General features: G+C 44.8%; 1 protein-coding gene and 1 non-coding gene across 2 annotated transcripts in view; one reads left to right on the top strand and one right to left on the bottom strand.

Annotated features, from left to right (window-relative positions):
• Positions 1-22,847, top strand: part of PHF2 (PHD finger protein 2) — a 187,723-nt gene that overhangs the window by 68,448 nt on the left and 96,428 nt on the right. The window lies entirely within an intron of this gene.
• On the bottom strand, positions 5,075-5,212 carry LOC114806953. The gene has a single exon (XR_003755006.1). It is a non-coding gene; the product is annotated as a small nucleolar RNA SNORA7 (small nucleolar RNA).

The raw sequence follows: 22,847 nt of genomic DNA on the forward strand, positions 1-22,847 counted from the left end.
GTTCACCGAGGGAGTGAGTGTAAATGGAGAACAGAAGAGGGCCAAGAACTGACCCTTGAGGAACTCCAACAGTTAAAGGATGGGAGGGGGAGGAGGCGCCAGCGAAGGAGACCGAGAATGACCGGCCAGAGAGGTAAGAGGAGAACCAGGAGAGGACGGAGTCCGTGAAGCCAAGGTGAGATAAGTTATGGAGGAGGAGGGGATGGTCGACAGTGTCAAAGGCAGCAGAGAGGTCAAGGAGGATTAGAATGGAGTAGGAGCCATTGGATTTGGCAAGAAGGAGGTCATGGGTGACTTTAGAGAGAGCAGTCTCGGTAGAGTGGAGGGGACGGAAGCCAGATTGGAGGGGGTCTAGGAGATAATGGGAGTTAAGGAATTCTAAGCATTGATTGTAGATGACTCGTTCTAGGATTTTGGAAAGGAAGGGTAGTAGGGAGATAGGGCGATAACTGGAGGGGGAAGTGGGGTCAAGAGCGGGTTTTTTTAGGATGGGGGAGACATGGGCATGTTTGAAGGCAGCGGGGAAGGAGCCATTGGAGATTGAGTGGTTAAAAATAGAAGTTAAGGAAGGGAGGAGGGCAGGGGCGATGGTTTTAATAAGGTGAGAGGGAATGGGGTCCAAGGCGCAGGTGTGGACAGACTCTGAACAAAAGGTAAAACATATCCCATGGCTACAGAAACTCTTTTATCTAAACCTGCTGGCACTTAGAACCTTCATTCTTATCACTCAGAACAAGACACATTCCCATTTCCTTTAAGCAGCTAAACCTACTTTGTTGTGCCACAGTTTCTCTTGCATTGTTAGTCAGTTAGCAAGATAGTTAGTGGTGGTATAGCCTAGAAAATATGTAGGTGGGCCATCTTCCTGAACATTTGAAGACAAACTGAATAGCTTGCTTAGTTATCGGGCCTTCCAACTCTGAAATCCTCTCTCTGTGGTCATATCACCTCCACGGTAGTCCTTACGCAGGCACTTCAGGCAAGGAGTTAGTGGTTTTCAAGTTGTTAAGATTGCAAGTCAACCGGGGTAGGGGCTAGGTCTAATTCTGTGATTTGTGATTTGTTCCTTCCTGGCACTTGGTGAATGTTTGATTGGGCAAATTATGTCAGTAAGGTGAGAAATTTGAGCCCTGGCTGTATGTTCAGTAAATCGCTGTTCCACTGCACTCAATGGTACTTGATTGGCCTGAGAAAATGCTCTTTTCTAAGGGACCCCATCAAGCCAGAAGGTAGCCTTTTCATCCAGAAAGATGTGGTCCAACAGTCATAAAATATCCATCGATCAATGGTATTTGAGTGCTTACTGTGTGCAGAGCCCTGTACTAAGTACTTGGGAAAGTACAGTACAACAGAGTTGGTAGACATGTTTCTTGTCCACAACAAACTCACAGCCTAGAGAGGGAGACAGACACTAAAATAAGCAAATATATATTCTGTGGGACTTGGGGCAGGGGGAATATCAAGGGCTTAAGGATATAGAAGCAAGTGCAAAGACAACAAGGAAAGGAGAGGGAGTAGGGAAATGAGGGCTCAGTCGGGGAAAACTCTTGATGGAGATGTGATTTGTAATGAGGCTTTGAATAACAATAGTGGTATTTGTTAAGCACTTCCTATGTGCAAAGAACTGTTCTAAGTGTTTGAAGATGGGGAGAGTGGTGGTCTGTCGGAAATGAGGGAGGAGGGAACTCCAGGCTAGGAGGAGAATGTGGACAAGGGGATGACGATGAGGTTAGATGAATGAGACTGAGGTAGGGTGAATGCTTTGGCGTTAGAGGTGCTAAGTGAGCAGGCTGGGTTGTAGTAGGAAATTAGCAAGGCAAGGTTGGTATTTTGTTAAGCGCTTACTATGTGCAGAGCACTGTTCTAAGTGCTGGGGTAGATACAGGGTCATCAGGTTGTCCCACGTGAGGCTCACAGTCTTAATCCCCATTTTACAGATGAGGGAACTGAGGCACAGAGAAGTGAAGTGACTTGCCCAAAGTCACACAGCTGACAAGTGACAGAGCCGGGATTCGAACTCATGACCTCTGACTCCCAAGCCCGTGCTCTTTCCACTGAGCCACGCAAGGTAATAATGTTGGTATTTGTTAAGTGCTTACTATGTGCAGAGCACTGTTCTAAGCGCTGGGGTAGATAGAGGTAGGATGGGGAGAGCTGATTGAGTGCTTTACACTGATGGTAAGGAGTTTCTGTTTGACACAAAGGTGGTTGGGCAATCTGAAGAGATGATGATGATGATGGTATTTGTTGAGCGCTTACTATGTGCCAAGCTCTGTTCTAAGTGCTGGGGTAGATACAAGGTAATCAGGTTGTCCCACGTGGGGGTCACAGTCTTAATCCCCATTTTACAGATGAGGTAACTGAGGTACAGAGAAGTTAAGTGACTTGCCCAAAGTCACACAGCTGGTAAGTGGCAGAGCTGGCATTATAGCTCCCAAGCCCGTGCTCTAGATGTGGACTGAAGGTATTTTTTTTTTTTTAGAAAAAATGATCCAGTCAGCAGAGTGAAATAAGGACTGGAGTTGGAAGAGGCAGAAGACAGGGAGATGAGCAAGAAGGCTGATGTGTTAGCAAAGGCAGGATATGATAAGTACTTGGATCAGCATAGTGGCAGTGTGGATGGAGAGGAAAAGGCAGTTTTAGTGATGTTGTGAAGGTAGAACCTACAGGATTTGGGGTATGGTTATGCGTGTTGAATGAGAGAGAGATGAGTTGAGGATAATGCCAAACGTACAGGTATGTAACATAGGGGGGATTATGGTGTTATCTGTAGTGATGGGAAAGACAAGGGAAGGACAAGGTTTGAGAGGGAAGATGAGGTACTCATTTGTCCTTGGGGAACTAGGAAAATTCCAGTGTGTGGACTCTTCTCTGCAGGCTACTGTTGAAGTGTAGTTCGTGCATTATGACTTGTTTTAGGATTAGGTATCATCCATTCTTTTGATACTGAGGTCATCTCCACAGAGTCTTAATGCTCTCATAATATCCCGACTGTATTATTGTGTCAGCCTCTTCTCTTATCTCCCTTCCTCCTGTCTCTCCCCACTCCAGTCTATTCTTCATTCCGCTGCCTGGATCATCTTCCTACAGAAATCCTCTGGGAATGTCAGTCCCCTCCTCAAAAACCTCCAGTGGTTGCCTATCAACCTTTGCACGAAGCAAAAACTCCTCACTCTTGGCTTCAAAGCTCTCCATCACCTTGCCCCCTCCTACCTCACCTCCCTTCTGTCTTTCTGCTGCCCACCCTGTACACTCTGCTCCTCTGCCGCTCACCTCATTGTCCCCCCGTTCATGCCTATCCCGCCATCGACCCCTGGCCCACGTCCTACCGCTGTCCTGGAATGCCCTCCCTCCTCATATCCGCCAAACTCTCTTCTCCTCTTTAAAGCCCTACTGAGAGCTCACCTCCTCCAGGAGGCCTTCCCAGACTGAGCCCCCCTTTCCTTCTGCACCCCCTCCCTTCCCCCCCACCATCTGCTCCTCCCCCTCTCCCTTCCCCTCCCCTCAGCACTGTGCTCATTTGTATATATTATTTATTACCCTATTTATTTTGTTAATGAGGTGTAATAATAATAATGTTGGTATTTGTTAAGCGCTTACTATGTGCCGAGCACTGTTCTAAGCGCTGGGGTAGACACAGGGGAATCAGGATGTCCCACGTGGGGCTCACAGTCTTAATCCCCATTTTACAGATGAGGTAACTGAGGCACAGAGAAGTTAAGTGACTTGCCCACAGTCACACAGCTGACAAGTGGCAGAGCTGGGATTCGAACTCGTGACCTCTGACTCCAAAGCCCATTCTCTTTCCACTGAGCCACGCTGCTTCTCTCCTTGTATATCTCCTTGATTCTGTTTTGCTTTGTTCTGTTTTGCTTTGCTGTCTGTCTCCCCCGTTTAGACTGTAAGCCCGTCATTGGGCAGGGATTGTCTCTATCTGTTGCCGAATTGTACATTCCAAGCGCTTAGTACAGTGCTCTGCACAGAGTAAGCGCTCAATAAATACTATTGAATGAATGAATGAATAAATGAATGGCTAACCCCTTCCTGTCACCTCAAGCTTAAACATGTCCAAAACGGAACTCCTTATCTCCCCTCCAAAACTCTGTCCTCCCCATGACTTTCTCATCACTGTTAGACAGCACCACCATCTTTCCTGTCATACAAACCCATAACCTTGGAGTTATCCTTGACCCCTCTTTCTCACTCAACCCACATATTCAATCTATCACTAAATCTTGTTGGTTCAACCTTCACAACATCACTAAAATCTTCCCCTTCTTCTCCATCCAAATTGCTACCACATTATTCCAAGCATTTATCCTATCCTGCCTTGATTTCTGTTTCAGCCTCCTTGTTGACCTCCCTGCCTCCTGTTTCTTTTCACTCCAGTCTGTTGCCTGGATCATTTTTCTACAAAAACGTTCAGTCCGTGTTTCCCCACTCTTCAAGAACCTCCAGTGGTTGCCCATCCACCTATGCATCAAACAGAAACTCCTTACTGTCGGCTTTAAAGCACTCAATCATTTTGCCCCCTCCTATCTTACCTCATTTCTCTCCTACTACAACCCAGCCCACACACTCGGGCTCCTCTAATGCCAACCTACTAATTGTACCTCGATCTTGTCTATCTCGCTGCTGACATCCTGGTTCTGGCCTGGAGTGCCCTCCCTCTTTATATCTGACAGACGATTACTCTCCCTACCTTCAAAGCTTTAATTGAAGGACCATCTCCTCCAAGAGACCTTCCCTGACTAAGCCCTCATTTCCTTTTTTCCCCACTCTCTTCTGCGTCACTCTGACTTGCTCTCTTTATTCACTGCCCCACATCCTCAGCCCCATAGCACTTATGTCTTGTCTTATGCCATCGAGTCATCTCCGACCAATAGCGACACCATGGATGCATCTCTCCCAGAAGGCCCCACCTCCATTTGCAATTGTTCTAGTAGCGTATCCATAGAGTTTTCTTGGTAAAAATACGGAAGTGGTTTACCATTGCCTCCTTCTGCACAGTAAACTTGCGTCTCTGCCCTCTACTCTCTCCCATGCCGCTGCTGCCCAGCCCAGGTGAGTTTTGACTTGTAGCAGATTGCCTCCCATTCGCTAGCCACTGCCCAAGCTAGGAATGGAATGGGTATCCCTCTGCTTGACTCTACCTCCTGTAGTCGAGAATGGTAGAGTACTGGAAACTCTCCAGGTGCGACCCTGAAAGGGGCAGTACTTATGCACATATCCGTAATTCATTTATATTAATGTCTGTCTTCCCCCAGACTGTTTTTCATGGGCAGGAAATGTGCCTGTTATTGTTGTCGTACCCTCCCAAAGTGCTCTGTACAGTGCTCTGCACACAGTAAACGCTCATTAAATGTGATCGATTGATTGGTATGAGTAGAAGCACTTGTCATCTTTGACTTGCTTCTGGGCTCCAATGGCTGATCACATCTTTTTACAATGGTTCATTCTCTTCTTTTCTTCCTGTTCGTGATGGTTCTTGAAGTTGTGCTTGTCCTAGGAAGTGCTGGAATGGAGGGCAACAGAATCCACTAGATTGAATCACCCTGTGGGCAGGGATTTTGCATACTATTGTACTCTCCCAAGTGCTTAGTACAGTGCTCTGCTCACAGTAAGCATTCAGTAGGTGTCATTGATTGAAATGGTGGAAGACAAGTGGTTGAACCTCTATGCCGAGTCTGGCTACAGACCCCCATCCATGTGTTTACAGTGACACAGCTATTTCTGGAATTCTTCACCACAGACCAAGCCCATAACAAGTGCTCCCATGAATGCTCTGCTCAGCTCCTTGGAGTTGTTTTTGTGTGAGTAGATTGAACTGCAGATGAAAGCTGACAGAATCCTGTTTAGGTGTATGATGTCATGAGCACAATTGCCAAGAGCCCATGTCCTGACCTTCTCACAAGAAAACAAAATATGATGAGGCTTCTATTTCAGCATTTTATGTGAAGTGGCTTCTTTGTTGCAGGATAAGTTTTCAAAGTGTGTGCAAATTTTGAGCCACTTGACTTGTATAGCAGTGAAAGAGTTGTGTGCCGAAGTCAGCAGAAATCTTTGAAACCTGAACTGTGATTGTTTTTTAAATCAAATCATAGCACTTAACATTTTTTTTAAAAAGTAGTTAAACATTGTGCCATTGACTCCACCACCTGCACCCCATCCAATCCTATAGTGGCTCTTTTGTGTTCTAGTGGCTAGGATGAGGGTGACCCTGTCTTCTGCTTAACCAGAGTGCAATTCTGTCAGGGGATGAACTCCTTGATATGAGATATATAATCCCTGTGGAATGAGGGTGAAGAAAAGGCATGTTTTAAAATAACAAATATGTGAATTGGGTCAAATCTTTCAGGAAATGAGGGCATGTCCTGGGTAAGTCCATGCTTGTGTTATTTGGAGGGAGAAAAAAAGTGGGATTCTTCAATTAAGTTGTTTTCATTTCAGTCTTATTTGCCAATGAGAATAGTTTAATCTTGGATAAGAAAAAGCCTGTAGCAATATGCCAGGCAGTTTTTACTCATTATAACCTAACCTAATGCTGTGTGACCTAGCACCTTCCATAAGAGGATAGTCAATCAGTGATATTTATGGAGTGCTACAATTCTCTGGAAAAGACACTAATGCTAGGAAAAGCCCAGGGAAAATGTGGAAGAAGCAGACCAGCAGCTAGATGGATAGAGACCATAACAACGATAATGGAAGAACCATTAAAAAGGTTGTGGATTATGGTAGAGGACAGGACATTTTGGAGAAAGTATATCCATGCAGTTGCTAGGAATCAGAAATGACTCAACGGCACTTAATAATAATAATAATAATAATTCTGAGTACAGTGCTCTGGGGAGAGTGTACTGGGGTGAGTGCAATACAATAGAGTAGATAGACACGATCCCTGCCCACAAGGAGCTTATTTGGCAACCAAGAACTGATTCATCTTCACAGTGCCTCAGGGGGGAGAAGATCATCATCATTAAGTATTAATCGCTCACTGTGTGCAGAACACTATGTCTCTCTTCCTTAGACTGTGGATGGATAGAGACCATAACAACGATAATGGAAGAACCATTAAAAAGGTTGTGGATTATGGTAGAGGACAGGACATTTTGGAGAAAGTATATCCATGCAGTTGCTATGAATCAGAAATGACTCAATGGCACTTAATAATAATAATAATAATAATAATTCTGAGTACAGTGCTCTGGGGAGAGTGTACTGGGGTGAGTGCAATACAATAGAGTAGATAGACACGATCCCTGCCCACAAGGAGCTTATTTGGCAACCAAGAACTGATTCATCTTCACAGTGCCTCAGGTGGGAAAAGATCATCATCATTAAGTATTAATCGCTCACTGTGTGCAGAGCACTATGTCTCTCTTCCTTAGACTGTGAGCCCCCATGTGGGGAAAGGGACTGAATCTGATCTGATTATATTGTATGCACCCCAATCATTGGCACAGTGCTTAGCATGTAGTAAACACATTATTATTATTAGTAGTAGTAGTAAACAATTATTATTTTTATTATAATTACTGAATAGTTCCAATATCCCTGCTGTCATGGAGCTTACAAATTAAAGGGGGAGATAAGAAGATGCAAATTGCAAACATCAAAGAGAATAAGAGTAAGCATAGATACAATGATACGATCAAAAGTAGATTATTTATAAATAAATAAAACAAATCAATATGTACCTGAGTACTAAAGGTGGCTGTTGAGATGACATGAGTAGGAAGGTGGAAATTAATCTTGGGTGGCTTTTGGAGGAGGTGACTTTATAGGAGTGCTTTGAAGATGGGGAGGGATGTGATTTGGTGGATTTGAAGGGTGAGAGAGTTCCAGGTAGGGCAAAAAAACATAATCAATGGGTCGGAGGCGGGAGAGTCGGAGGATAGAAGGTGAGAACGCCCTTAACTCCTACCTCTGCCCTTTACATACGTATCTTTATTCTCTATTGCTTCCCATTACCCATCCTCTAGGCTGTAAGATTGTTGTGGGCAGGGAATGTGACTGCCAATTCTGCTATATTGTACTCTCCCAAGTGCTTAGTACAGTGCTCTGCACATAGTAAGGGCTTAAAAAATGCAATTGATTCATTCATTCAATAGTATTTATTGAGTGCTTACTATGTGCAGAGCACTGTACTAAGCGCTTGGAATGAACAAGTCGGCAACAGATAGAGACAGTCCCTGCCGTTTGACGGGCTTACAGTCTAATCGACGGGCTTACAGTCTAATGATTATTGGGAAGTTATCTTGGTGTCTGCCTCCACCACTAGATTGTAAGCTTCTTGAAGTTTACAATCCTGGCTCTGCCACCTGTCCGCTGTGTGACTGTGGGCAAGTCACTTCATTTCCCAGTGCCTCAGTGACCTCATCTGTAAAATGGGGATGAAGACTGTGAGTCTCACGTGGGACAACCTGATTACCCTGTATCTCCCCCAGCGCTTAGAACAGTGCTCTGCACATAGTAAGCGCTTAACAAATACCAACATTATTATTATTATTATTGAAGGCAGGGATCCTGTCTTCCAACTCTATTATACTTTCCCAAGCAATCAACCAATGGTATTTATTGAGCAGTATCTGTGTGCAGAGCACTGTACTAAGCACTTGGGAGAGTACAATATAACAGACACATTTCCTGCTCACTTGGGAGAGTGCAATATAACAAACACATTTCCTGCCCACAACAAAGCACTCAGGATAGTGGTCTACATAGAGTAGGCAGTCAGTAAATACTATTAATAATAATAATAACAATAATGTTATTTCTTAAGCACTCACTATGTGCCAGGCTCTGTACTAAGTGCTGGGGTGGGTATAAGTCGATTGGGTTGGACACAATCCCTGTCCCACATGGGGCTCACAGTCTCAATCCCCATTTTACAGATGGGGAAACCAAGGCACGGAGAAGTTAAATGACTTAATTGATTGTTAGCTTGGCAAGACCAAAGAGTGCAAGTTGGGGGAGAGCAGGAGAAGAGAAGGGAGAGGAAAGACCAAGGCAGCTGGTGGCAAGCAGGCCAACGATGGAGATACTTGCTAAAGAAGAATTAAGTACTTTCTTAAAGAAGCAGCATGGCCTAGTGGAAAAAGCACGGGCCTAGGAGTCAGTGGATCTGGGTTCTAATTCAAGTTCCACCACTTGTCTGCTGAGTGACCTTGGGAAAGGCAGTTAACTTCTCTGTGCTTTACTTCCCTCATCTGTAAAATGGGGATTCAATACTTATTCTCCCTCCTACTTAGACTGTGAGCTCCATGTGGGATGTGATTATCTCACATCTACTCCAGAGCTTAGTACAGTGCTTAGACATACAGTAAGCACTTTACCAATGCCATTATTGTTATTTTTATCATTATTACTAATAATAATTATTATTATTGATGATAATAAAGACCACCTATTGAATTGAAAAAGAGTCTAGGAACCAATTCATGAGTTTCCACTCTACTAGATTAGAACCCTAGTGGATAGAGCATGGGCCCGGGAGTCAGAAGGACCTGGGTTCTAATCCCCGCTCCACCACTTGACTGCTGTGTGACCTTAGATAAGTCACTGCACTTCCTCTGTGCTTGTTAACTCATCTGTAAAATGGAGATTAATACTGTGAGTCTCATGTGGGACAAGGACTGTATCCGACCCGATTTGCTTGTATCCACCCCAGTGCTGATTACTATCATCTCTATGCAGATGACACACAAATCTTGATTCTATTTATTTGCTATTGTTTTAATGAGATATTCATCCCTTGAGTCTATTTATTGCTATTGTTCTTGTCTGTCTGTCTCCCCCGATTAGACTGTAAGCCCGTCATAGGGCAGGGACTGTCTCTATCTGTTACCAATTTGTTCATTCCAAGCGCTTAGTACAGTGCTCAATAAATACTATTGAATGAATATTGAATGAATCTCCTCCCCTGTTCTCTCCCCCCTCTTCAGGCTCGTATCTCCTCCTGCCTCCAGGACGTCTCCACCTGGATGTCTGCCCGCCACCTAAAACTCAACATGTCCAAAACTGAGCTCCTTATCTTCCCTCCCAAGCCCTGTCCTCTTCCCGACTTCCCTGTCATTGTGGATGGTATGACCATCCTTCCCGTCTCTCAAGCCTGCAACCTTGGTGTCATCTTTGACTCAGCTCTCTCATTCACCCCACACATCCAATCCGTCACCACTGCCTGCCGGTCTCACCTTTACAATATCGCCAAGATCCGCCCGTTCCTTTCCATCCAAACGGCTATCTTACTGGTACAGGCTCTCAAAATATCCTGGCTGGATTATTGTGTCAGCCTTCTCTCTGATCTCCCTTCCTTCTGTCTCTCCCCGCTCCAGTCTATTCTTCATTCCGCTGCCCGGCTCATCTTCCTGCAGAAATGGTCTGGGCATGTCACTCCCCTCCTTAAAATCCTCCAGTGGTTGCCTATAAACCTCCGCACGAAACAAAAACTTCTCACCCTGGGCTTCAAGGCTCTCCACCACCTTGCCCCCTCCTACCTCTCCTCCCTTCTCTCTTTCTATTGCCCACCCTGCACGCTCTGCTTCTCTGCCGCTCACCTCCTCACCGTCCCCCGTTCACGCCTATCCCGCCGTCGACCCCTGGGCCACATCCTCTCACTGTCCTGGAATGCCTTCCCTCCTCACCTCTGCCAAACTAACTCTTTTCCCCTCTTCAAAGCCCTGCTGAGAGCTCACCTCCAACAAGAGGCCTTCCCAGACTGAGTGTCCCCTTTTCCCTCTGCTCCCTCTGCTACCTCTCTGCCCCCCCTTCACCTCCCCTCAGCTAAGTCCCCTTTCCCCCCCATTTCCCTCTGCTCCTCCCCCTCTTCCTTCCCCTCCCCTCAGCACTATGCTCATTTGTATATATTTGTATTACCCTATTTATTTTGTTAATGAGGTGTACATCCCCTTGATTCTATTTATTGCGATTAAATTGTCTTGTTTTTGTCCATCTGTCTCCCCCGATTAGACTGTAAGCCCGTCGATGGGCAGGAATTGTCTCTATCTGTTGCTGACTTGTACATTCCAAGCGCTTAGTACAGTGCTCTGCACATAGTAAGCGCTCAATAAATACTACTGAATCAATACAGTGCCTGACACATAATAAATGCTTAAATACTACAATTATTATTACTATTATCATTAGGTTTCTAATCAAAGTAGCAAAACTAAGGTTGGGGGTAGGCAGGCTTGATGATCTGTCATCACATGGTTTGTAGTAGCACTTCTGTGATTCCAGAGTGGTCTTGGATCATATTGGTTTGGCTTTCCACACTGTCATCCTCTGAGGTAGGCAGTAGCACCATCTCCCCTTGTATTACAGACAAGACGATCCAAACCCTATGATGAGGGTGACCTGTTAGGAGGTCTGAGAGCAACTTCGTGGGAGATCAGAAATAGAACCTAGAATCCTTCCCCACCTCTCTGACCCAGGTTTGCCCTGTGAATCATACAGCCTATTATTTGGGCTATACCAAAAATGGCATGGCCAAGCTCGCTGTGCTTGGAGAGTTGGCCTTTCCCTCCAGAGACCAAGACCAGGCACTGAATCATTTAGCCAAGTTCAACTTGGGTTCCAGAATGAATTACTTAGGAGTGCACAGGGAGGGAAATTTGGACCTGACATTAATGTTTTTGTTGTGTACAAGTCAGAGGGTACTTGAGAAATACTCGGCTAAATGAGCGGCAGTTCACAAAGGAGGTGAGCCCAAATGTTGAATAATTAATTTTTAATAGGTTGAATTTAGAACCCTTATCTATAGGACATGAAGTTTTCCTTATAATCTGAATAACAAAAAAATCGTCCAGTGATGGGCAGATTTTTTCATTATTCTAAAGTCATAGTGAAGAGATGGGCAGCGATGGAATCTTTTGCAAAGAAGCAGCGTGGCTCAGTGGCAAGAGCCCGGGCTTGGGAGTCAGAGGTCATGGGTTCGAATCCCGGCTTCACCACTTGTCAGCTGTGTGAGTGTGGGTAAGTCACTTCACTTCTCTGTGCCTCAGTTACCTCATCTGTATAATGGGGATTAACTGTGAGCCTCCTATGGGACAACCTGATGACCCTGTATCTACCCCAGCGCTTAGAACAGTGCTCTGCACATAGTAAGCGCTTAACAAATACCAACATTATTAAAGTACAAACTCATTTAAAAGAAAAATAGCCCCATTAAGCTGATACTGCCAGTCAAGGCTCAGAATTTACAAATCCAGTTGCAGCATTAATGGTATATATTGGGAACATACGGTGTGCAGAACACCATGCTAGGTGCTTGGGAAGATATCAAAAAAGTAAATCATAATCCCTACCCTCAAGGAGCTTGAAATCCAGTAGCAGAGGAGTGAGCATAATTGACCTCACTTTATACTCATATACTATACTCATCTTTATCTCATGTTCTCTTTGGGTATTTTTCTGACCCCTGAAATGGAGAGGTTCATCATTTGTTTATTTGCTTCAAGGTTAGTGTAAATGTGGACCATCGCACTAAGCAATGCACTCTTGTATTTATGGTGCTTTGCACTTATACCCTAGATTCAAATCCTCTCCCCTCCCAACTGGGCCCATTCCTTAATACACTAAAGTGGGCATTTTTTTCAAAGCGTGAAGAGATGAAGCTGCATAGCAGAGTGGCTAGAGCATGGGTCTGGGAGCCACTTGTCTGCTGTGTGACCATGGGCAAGGCACTTCATTTCTCTGTGCCTCAATTACCTCATCTGTAAAATGGGGATTGAGCCTGTGAGTCCCATGTGGGACAGGGACTATATCCAACCTGATTTGCTTTTATCCACCCCAGCACTTAATAGAGTGCCTGGCACATGGTAAACTCTTAACAAATACGACAGTTATCATTATTATGATTATTATGAAGCTTTCCAGAAATCTGGAGAGAGGGTTTCTGAATTTGAAATGCAATAGATTACTAATATTAATTTTGTTGGTATTTTTACCAGGCAGTGGTGTTTTTAACCCACTCAAAATGCCTCTGTTGGTACCTGGAAAAAAAAAAAACTTGCCTAATTGACTCATTTTCTTGTTAACACCTCCCACCCTACTTTTTTCCCCCTTTGTTGAATTTCTTTGTTACTTATCTGACAGTGAAACAAGCCCTGTATTTCCTGTTCTCTGTCAACTAGCACTTGCATCAGGCTGCACTCAAGCAGGTCAGAAGCTCAGCACTTTAAGAAAAAACATACCTCCATGTGTTAAGGCTTTTTTTTAATTGTTAGACTAATTAGTGTTGTGTAACAGACAGGCCAACCTCGATTTGTTTATGCTGATGACTCAAAAGGATTTTCTCCCATCAGTGTTCCTGAATCAATGGGTGCTTTTTGACCCCTCTGCAACTTTCCATTGTAGGTGAAGGATGGTGCCTTTCCTTTTTCCTCTTGCTGCCTTTTTAGGTGCTTTTGAGCTCTAGTTGCCATTTGTTGGGATTAGCCTGTGTGTGTGTGTGTGTGTGAGTGTGTGGGTGAGTGTGTGTGTGTGTGTGTGTGTTTTGAGGGTGAGGAGAGAGAGGGCATCCAGGTGGCTGATCATTTGCCCCACGTGGGACAATCTGCTTTCCTTGTATCTACACAGTGCTTAGAACTGTGCTTGGCACATAGTAAGCGCTTAACAAATACAATTATTATTAGCTTGGCTCAGTGGAAAAGGCCCAGGCTTGGGAGTCAGAGGTCATGGGTTCAAATCCAGGCTCAGCCGCTTGTCAGTTGTGTGACTTTGGGCAAATCACTTCACTTCTCTGTGCCTCAGTTACCTCATCTGTAAAATGGGGATGAAGACTGTGAGCCCCACGTGGGGCAACCTGATCACCTTATATCCTCTCCAGCGCTTAGAATACTGCTTTGCACAAAGTAAGCACTTAAATGCCGTCATTATTATTATTTGCCATTTTAACCTGGGCAGGAGTCTGCTGATGACTGAGTAAGCCTGATAACAGATAATCTAAATTAAATTAAGTCTAAATATGAAATGATCATCAGAATTTCTTGAACACTTAGTGTGTGCAGTGCATGGTATTAAGCTCTTAGGAAAGCACTCTAGAAGAATGGGTCCCTCTCTCTAGAAGTTGAGGATCTAATGGGGAATAGAGGCAGATGCAAATTGTAAAGGTACAGTGGGAACAAGAGTAAAAGCAGAGATATAGCTTGATAAAAACAAAAGTAAACCAAAAAAATGACTAAATAAATGGAATAAGTAAAGTAAACTGGAGTTTTGAAATCCTTTAAGACTTCAGAAAGTGAAATGAACCCAATCACAGAACCCAATCACCCAATCCCTTTTAGGGATGAAAAGTCGTGGAGGATATGGTAGAAAGTGTTTTTATGTAAGAGAAAAGTTTCAGGACACTGGACAATTGGAAGTTTTGATCTCAGTCACTTAATATTTGATGATATGTTAGGCACAGTGCTTTGCACACAGATTGACTGACTGACTGACTGACTGGGGGTTGCTACTATCCATGCACCATCAGGTTCTGGACTGTAGATAGTTCTCCTGTCTCCATTGGCACCAGGGGAAGGGGCAGATTTCTGTCTCCTCCAGCTCCTGGGCCAGAGCATCTCTCCCAACTGCAGTCTCAGAAGGAAATGTTTTCCAAACCTAGACCTATCCTGGGGTAGACAGATGTACAATAATACCTTTCTTTGAACTAGTTTTGCAGACAGAAATACTTCTCTTGGGGAGGCTTTTCCATAGTGGTCAAGGGGGCTCACGGTCTACTGTGGTTACCATGAATGAAAAATGAAAGGCTTGGGTCCATTCTCCAGCTCCAGTTTATCCTCAATCCAATTCCCGTTTTTTAGGCAGGTCAGTGGGGATGGAAGAAGCCATTAATCAGTCAGTGGTGTTTATTGAAAACTTACTCTGTGCAGATCATTGTACTAAGCACCCAAGACACTACAGTGGAATTACTAAACATAATCCCTGCCCTCAGTAAGTTTACAATCTAATAGGGAAGAGTGACACTGGATTTACAGATAGGAAGAGGGGAAGGGGAGCTATCAAATGAGTTAGTAAATAAGTAATAAAGGAATGTAAGATATCAGTAATTTTTGAGTGCTTACTACGTGCAGAGCACTGTGCTAAGCACTTGCTAAGCACCTGGTCCTCTCCCAGACTTCCCTATCACCATGGATGGCACGACCATCCTTCCCGTCTCTCGGGCCCGCAGTCTTGGTGTCATCCTTGACTCGTCTCTCTCGTTCACCCCACACATCCTATCCGTTACCAAGACCTGCCGGTTTCACTTAATACTGTTGGTATTTGTTAAGCGCTTACTAGGTGCCGAGCACTGTTCTAAGTGCTGGGGGAGATACAGGGTAATCAGGTTGTCCCACGTGGGGCTCACACACTTTTAATCCCTATTCTACAGATGAGGGAACTGAGGCACAGAGAAGTTAAGTGACTTGCCCACAGTCACACAGCTGACAAGTGGCAGAGCCGGGAGTCGAACTCATGACCTCTGACTCCGAAGCCCAGGCTCTTTCCACTGAGCCACGCTGCTTCTCTTGCCAAGATCCGCCCTTTCCTCTCCACCCAAACGGCTACCTTACTGCTACGGGCTCTCGTTATATCCCGGCTAGACTACTGTATCAGCCTTCTCTCTGATCTCCCTTCCTCCTCTCTCGCCCCACTCCAGTCTATTCTTCACTCCGCTGCCCGGCTCATCTTCCTGCAGAAACGATCTGGGCATGTCACTCCCCTTCTTAAACACCTCCAGTGGTTGCCTATCAGCCTCCGCTCCAAACAAAAACTCCTCACTCTTGGCTTCAAGGCTCTACGTCACCTTGCGCCTTCCTAACTCTCCTCCCTTCTCTCTTTCTACTGCCCACCCCACACGCTCCGCTCCTCTGCCGCCCACCTCCTCACCGTTCCTCGGTCTCGCCTGTCCCGCCGTCGACCCTGGGCCACGTCCTCCCGCGGTCCTGGAACGCCCTCCCTCCTCACCTCCGCCAAACTAATTCTCTTCCCCTCTTCAAAACCCTACTTAAAACTCACCTCCTCCAAGAGGCCTTCCCAGACTGAGCTCCCCATCTCCCTCTACTCCCTCTACTGCCCCCCCTTTACCTCTCTGCAGCTTAACACTCTTTTCCCCCCATTTCCCTCTGCTCCTCCCCCTCTCCCTTCCCATCCCCTCAGCACTGTACTCATCTGCTCAACTGTATATATTTTCATTACCCTATTTATTTTGTTAATGAAATGTACATCGCCTTGATTCTATTTAGTTGCCATTGTTTTTACGAGATGTTCTTCCCCTTGACTCTATTTATTGCCATTGTTCTTGTCTGTCCGTCTCCCCCGATTAGACTGTAAGCCCGTCAAGCGGCAGGGACTGTCTCTATCTGTTGCCGACTTGTTCATTCCAAGCGCTTAGTACAGTGCTCTGCACATAGTAAGCGCTCAATAAATACTATTAAATACTATTGAATGAACTTGGAAGAGTACAGAACGACAGAGTTAGTAGACATGTTCCCTGCCACAAGGAACTCATACCTAGAGGGGGAGATGGACTCTGCACACAGTAATCGCTTAATAAATACGATTGGATGAATTGAATGAATTCATGTAAATACATATATTGTAAATATCATAAGTGCTCTGGCACGGAGGGTGGGGTGATAAAGGACGCAAATTTAACTGCAAGGGTGATGCAGAAGAGGAAATGAGGGCATAGTCAAGGAAGGCCTCTTGGAAGAGATGTGATTTAATAAGGCTTTGAAGGTATCTGTAATTTATCGTGGTTGTTACCGACAGTACTCACCAAAATCCTTTCTGTGTACACATGTACCTATTCTGACTCTATCGCTTCTTTCCACATGTAATTTATTTTAGTGTCAGTCTTTCTCACTAGATTCTAAGCTTCTTGAGGCCAGAGGTCATGTACTCTCCCAAATGCTTATTTCATTGTTTTGTACCCAGTAGGTGTTCAATAAGTGCTACTGATTGATAGATTGATTCGAAAGAGCACAGCTTTGTGAATCAGGAGACCTGGTTTCTAGTCTAGCCTGCTACAGGTGGAACTAAGCAGCATGAAAGGCAGCATGGCATAGTGGATAGAGCATGGGCCTGGGAGTCAGAAGGTCATGGGTCTAATCCTGACTCTGCTGCTTGTCTGCTGTGTGACCTTGGGCAAGTCACTTCACTTCTCTGGGCCTCAGTTACCTCATCTGTAAAATGGGGATTAAGACTGTGAGCCCCACGTGGGACAGGGACTCTGTCCAACTCGATTTGCTTGTATCCACCCCACTGCTTAGTACGGTGCTTGGCACATAGTAAGCGCTTAACAAATACCATCATAATGATTATTGTTATTATTATTAACTAAATGTGGGCAAGGATTGCTTGTGCACTTCATAACGTGCTGCACCCCTGCCTGTTCTAGAAAAGTTCTACATAAGAAGTAATTTATAATTGGAATAGTTTTTTTTTTAATGGTATTTGTTAAGTGCTTACTATGTGCCAGGCACTATGCTAAGCACTGGGGTGGATACAAGCAAATCGGGTTGGCAACCGTCCCTGTCCCGCGTGGGGCTCACAGTCTTCATCTCCATCTTCATCTCCATTGATTACCATTGAACTGAAGCACAGAGAAGTGAAATGACTTGCCCAAGGTCACACAGCGGACAAGTGGCGGAGCCGGGATTAGAACCCATGACCTTCTGACTCCCAGGCCCTTGCTCTATCCACTGCATCATGCTGCTTCCTCCAAGTCCCACCCAGTGTTATGTCCAATTGCTGCAGAAGAGACAATTCCACCCCACCCATTCTTCCCCTCGCCCTGCGTTGTCTCCCCAGTTTGATGCTCTGAACTTCTACTCTTACTACTGGTGCCCAAGCCGACCAGTAACAGCTGGTTTACCTTTGTTGGAAAACAAAGGAGGGAAGTGCGCGCAGGGAGTGTGTGGACAACTAGGGAGCTGGTTCATTCAAAGCTGGCAGAGATCCCCTGCCATTTCTGTCCTGTTCTGATTTTATTCTAGCCTTGGCTGAAATGAAGAAACCCCCACTCAGCCACTCCCCTCTCCCACCTGCCCCTACTCTTCCCCACCACTTTCCAATCCAGCTGCTCCAGTGTCTCCACCCTCAGCCCCCACCCACGTAGTTCTCACCTCTGGTCTCAGTGGTCCCCTACCATTAGAGCCACGGCCATTGTAACCCCTACCTATAGCCCATCCCAAGTGCAGGCAGGTCGATCGATGAATCGATCAGTGGTATTCATTGAGCACTTACTGTGTGCAGAGCACTCTACTAAGGGCTTGGGAGAGTACAACCTCCTTCCTTCAACCCTGTGCCACATATAGCATCCATCCCGCTCAAATCAATCACGTCTGGTGTGGCACGGCCTCCCAGTTTCCACTTGGTGTCTCTCCTCTCCTTCCCGGCCACAGCCGTGGGAGTGGAGCCTGGGGCAGATAGGGGTAGGATGGTGACAGTTGCTGTTGCCATGGACATGGCTACCAGTGCCATCACACTGCCCCCTCCTCTCCTTTCCCTTTCCCTTCATGGCTGAGGACGGGGCTGTGACTGGGCAGTGGGCAGGAGTGGAGCAGCATAAACAATCCAAAAAACTAGAGCTTGAAGGTGAGGAGACAGGGGTAACAGGGGAGGAGGGCTGAGTTCAGGGTAGAGGGGAGCAGAAAATCTCATCGTAACAGGGAACAGGAATAAACAAGGGGAGGGGAGCCATGGGGAGGGAATTGCATACAGGTCACGGTCGTCATATCGATATTGGCTCTGAATTGGAACCTAACAAATTACAGGTAAGTTTATGGAAAACACACCCTCCATGATACACCCATGTTTTTGAGAAACCCACCACAGTAAGTATCATGAGGCACGTCTGTACTCAGTTTGAGGAAAATGGATTCATTCACATCCACTTACCATTAAATTTATGACGACTTGGGGCAGACCTGTTAGAAAAAGTCACTTCCCATGGTAAACTCCTTGAGGGCAGGACCCCTTCTTCTCTATGTGTTGGAGCCTGGACCTGGGAGTCAGAGGAGCTGGATTCTAATCCTGGTCCTGCCACATGCCTGCTTTGTGACCTTGCGCAAGTCACTTAACTTCTCTGTGCCTCAGTTTCCTCATCTGTAAAAAAAATGGGAGTTCAGTACCTGTTCTCCCTCCTACTTAGACTGTGAGCCTCATGTGAGACAGGGACTCTGTCCAGCCTGATTATCTTGGCACACAGTAAGTGCTCAACAAATACATTTATCATTTATTCATTTATTGAGCACTTATTGTGTTCAGAGTACTATACCAAGTATGCTTGGGAGAGTTCAATAGAGTTGGTGGACATGATCCCTGTCCTCAACGAGCTCACAATGTAGAGGAGGAGCTTACAGTCTTTGTATTAGTATGGCTCCAGGTGCTCCTGGGGTGCTTGACAAATATTAATTGATACTCTTGATAAATTTTATGATGTTGATTGATAAAGGAGAGATTTGGGATCTTGTTCAAGAGAAAGTGGAAGGTTGTTGGAAATAATGGGCTTGCGTGAAGGGATCCAGAAGTGGAATATAGGAATGTATTTGTCCCTAGATGGCAGCAAAATCTCAGAGGGGACTGGAGATACACCAGTTCTCCTATAACACATTAAGGAAAACTCACCTTAATATTCATCTGTTCCAACAAAGCATGCAGAAGCAGTTTTTTGCTAGATGGAACTCAGAGCCCAAATAGGTTCACAGTATCGGAAGATCATTCCTTAATTCCCTAAATGCAATTTATCCAAAACCCACAGTGAAAACATGCATTATGACAGATTTGAGTGTACAGGGTGGAGAAATGTAAGCCAACTCGTCCTCTTACTGGCCAAGACCCTTCGTTTCTCTGAACCTCCCTGTCCCTACCTATAAAGTAGTCATTTTCTTCTTGAAGGAAAATCTGATAAAAATATAAAGCACATTGCAAGCTAGAGAGGCACTGGGTAAATGCTCATTTCTGTCTGTAGGCCAAGGTGTGTGGTTGTAGTTTCACCTTGAAATTGATATTAGTCCTCTTTTTAGCACTCTACATATAGGTCATCAGGTGAAAACTGATTTACTAATGAAAAGGAGGGCCAGGATCATGTGTACTAATTCTGTTGTATTCTTCAGAGAGGTTAGTACAGTGCTGTGCAGTAGGTGCCCAATAAATACTATTGATTGATTGGAAGAGTGTCTGTTTTAATAGTATGGTCCAGTGGAAAGAGCATGGTCTAGAAGTCAGGAGCTGGATTCTATTCCCAGCACTGCCATTTGCCTGCTGGTTGACCTTGGGCAAGTCATTTTACTTCTCTGTGCTTCCATTTCTTCATCTATAAAGTGAGAATTCAGTGTCTGTTCTCTTTCCTACTTAGACTGTGAGTTCCTCGTGAGACGGCCTGTCTGCGACCTGATTCACTTGTATCTACTTTCATTCAATAGTATTTATTGAGCACTTACTATGTGCAGAGCACTGTACTAGGCGCTTGGAATGTACAATTCAGCAACAGATAGAGACAATTTCTGCCCAATGATGGGCTTGGCACATAGTAAGCACTAAAAAATACCACAATTATGTATTATTGGTGTTGTAGTTATGTTTCCCTTGAGCTGACTCAGGTTTGAATATTATAAATGATGCTGGACATATTTGCCAGGACATCCCCTATAGATAACTCAAGCCCTCATCAACTTTGCTTTTTCACATCCTGTTGTCTGCATGTTCCCCTTGCATGTTCCAGTGTGTATGTTGGGTTCTGCATATCTGGGCATTTCAAAGTGAGGCGCTGCACAGAGAATCAGGACTCAGAACTGTTTCCTGTGGGTTTGTATTTTCAGGAAATCCCATTTCAGCTCCATTTCCCTTTAAGACCGATTGAACCTCAGCTTGTTGGGTCCGGGGAAGAGAAATCATTTGCCTTTCCAAGTTTGACCCATCAACGTGCAGAGGATTTCTAAGGGTAGTCTGCCTGTACCAGCAGGGGTATTTCTCATAGAACACTCAGCTTGCACCAAATCAGTTGCTCTGGTAAGTTTGACTGGGCTTTGTGGTTCATGTTTCCTCCCTAGGGAGATGAGCTGCATGTCTGCAAGCAGAATACCACAGTGGAACAACACTGAGCCATTTGGAGGGGAGACAGCTAACCACAGAGTCTTATACCTCTAAGAAAATGAAATGTACAGTTGAAGCAAGGGTGAATGTTAGGAACACCATGACATAAAGAGTCATACAAAATGACCTGTGGTGTCTTCCCAGTCTTAACCAGCTTCTATTTTTGTTTTAAAAGTGTTTGAAGTAGCAGCTGTTGGCCCTTATTTTCAAGGTGGTTTGACCTTCGTGTTCGCCCCCTTTCTGTAAGAGCTATCCACAGTTGGGTTGGGGTTTAGGGGAAAGGAGCATTGATGTGGTAGTTAGTCACTTGGAACTGGATTTAGGGCACTCAGTTCCTTTCCAAAAGGGACCCTGAATTTCCATAAGGGAATGGGAATGTTGGGTCAATTCTGGAATTAGGTAGATATACTTTTCCTCCAAGTATTTTGGTCTACCTTGCTGTCATACGCAACCATTATCCTATTTGTCTAGAGGAGGAATTGAGGCTCCGAGATAGTTGCATTGGTGAAGTCATACTCCAGGTCACTAGCAGAGTTGGAAAAGAACCTCCTGGCCTTTGCTGCCTCTCCAAACTCTCAGTCCCTTCAAGTTTCTTTGCCATTTGCAGTTGGTTGGTGGCCACCTCATTGAAGAGGCCATGCCTAATAGTCATTTTTCCCAGTGTTGGGATGTCTGTACGGTCCATTTGAAATTAGTATGCTGGGAAGCCAAGTCCCTCTAATCATATGTTGGGTGGGCTAATGGGTCAAATGAACAATTGTTTAAAAACCGTATCCAGTGTGCCTTTCTCCCAGGCCTTGTTTTATCCAGCTAACTATGCAAGGACTGTTGGTGTGAAACCTATTTGACTTATTTCTACTTTTCATTTCAGTGCTCTTTGTAATTAGACAGCTTGTTCTAATAAAATGATGTCTGAGAAGCAACAGCTGTGTTCAGTACATGTGGTGTGATATTTAAGGTGTTATATAAACAAACACAATGTAATCTTTTTAGCTGAAGAACATCTATTTAGGGAGAATTGCAAGCATGTGATAATGTCTTTTCTTCTTTATCCCAAAGAGTTTATTATATCTAATGATAGTGTAAGTTGTAGTAAGAAAGGAGCTGCTGCCGGATTCATTCTGTCCTATGTCGTCGTTCATAATTGGGACCTATATTTTTTAACCCTTCAGAAAGGCACTATAGTAGCACAAATGGAGTTCCTGTTTATAAGCTGCACCTGCAGTTTCTTGCAGTGCATGTTGTATACAATGAATAATTTACAATTGAGCTAAGTGACCTTGTATGGTAGTCAAGAATCCATTCTCCCTTTGATGTCTTATCACCATCCGTTAGCAGTCTCATTATTAGACCTGATCTGGGACTGTACATTTATTTGAAAAAGTAAATGTAGACCTGGTCCTTATTCTCTAGTGTAGAGATTACCATCCATTTTTGCATCCATTGCCACTAATTGGTGAAATGGGGGGATATTGAGTCTCTACAGTCCTTTTCCTTCCTCTTAACACGAGTACAATACCATGTTTCATGACCATTTAGGTTAGAATCCTCCCCACCACCCCCTTCCCCAATTACAGTAAACTGCCCATAGCCATAGTTAGATATCTGGGGTTGGTAAAATTTGCTTGGCACATAGTAAGAGCTTAACAAATACCATTATTATTATTAAAATGGAAACTTATTAAAATGAAGAGCTAGTTTTGAGGGGTGTGAAATGTAGAGGCAGTGTGGCTTAGTGGAAAGAGCATGGGCTTGGGAGCAAGAGG

Source organism: Ornithorhynchus anatinus, chromosome X1 (assembly GCF_004115215.2).
Source record: "Ornithorhynchus anatinus isolate Pmale09 chromosome X1, mOrnAna1.pri.v4, whole genome shotgun sequence".
Lineage (NCBI taxonomy): Eukaryota > Metazoa > Chordata > Mammalia > Monotremata > Ornithorhynchidae > Ornithorhynchus > Ornithorhynchus anatinus.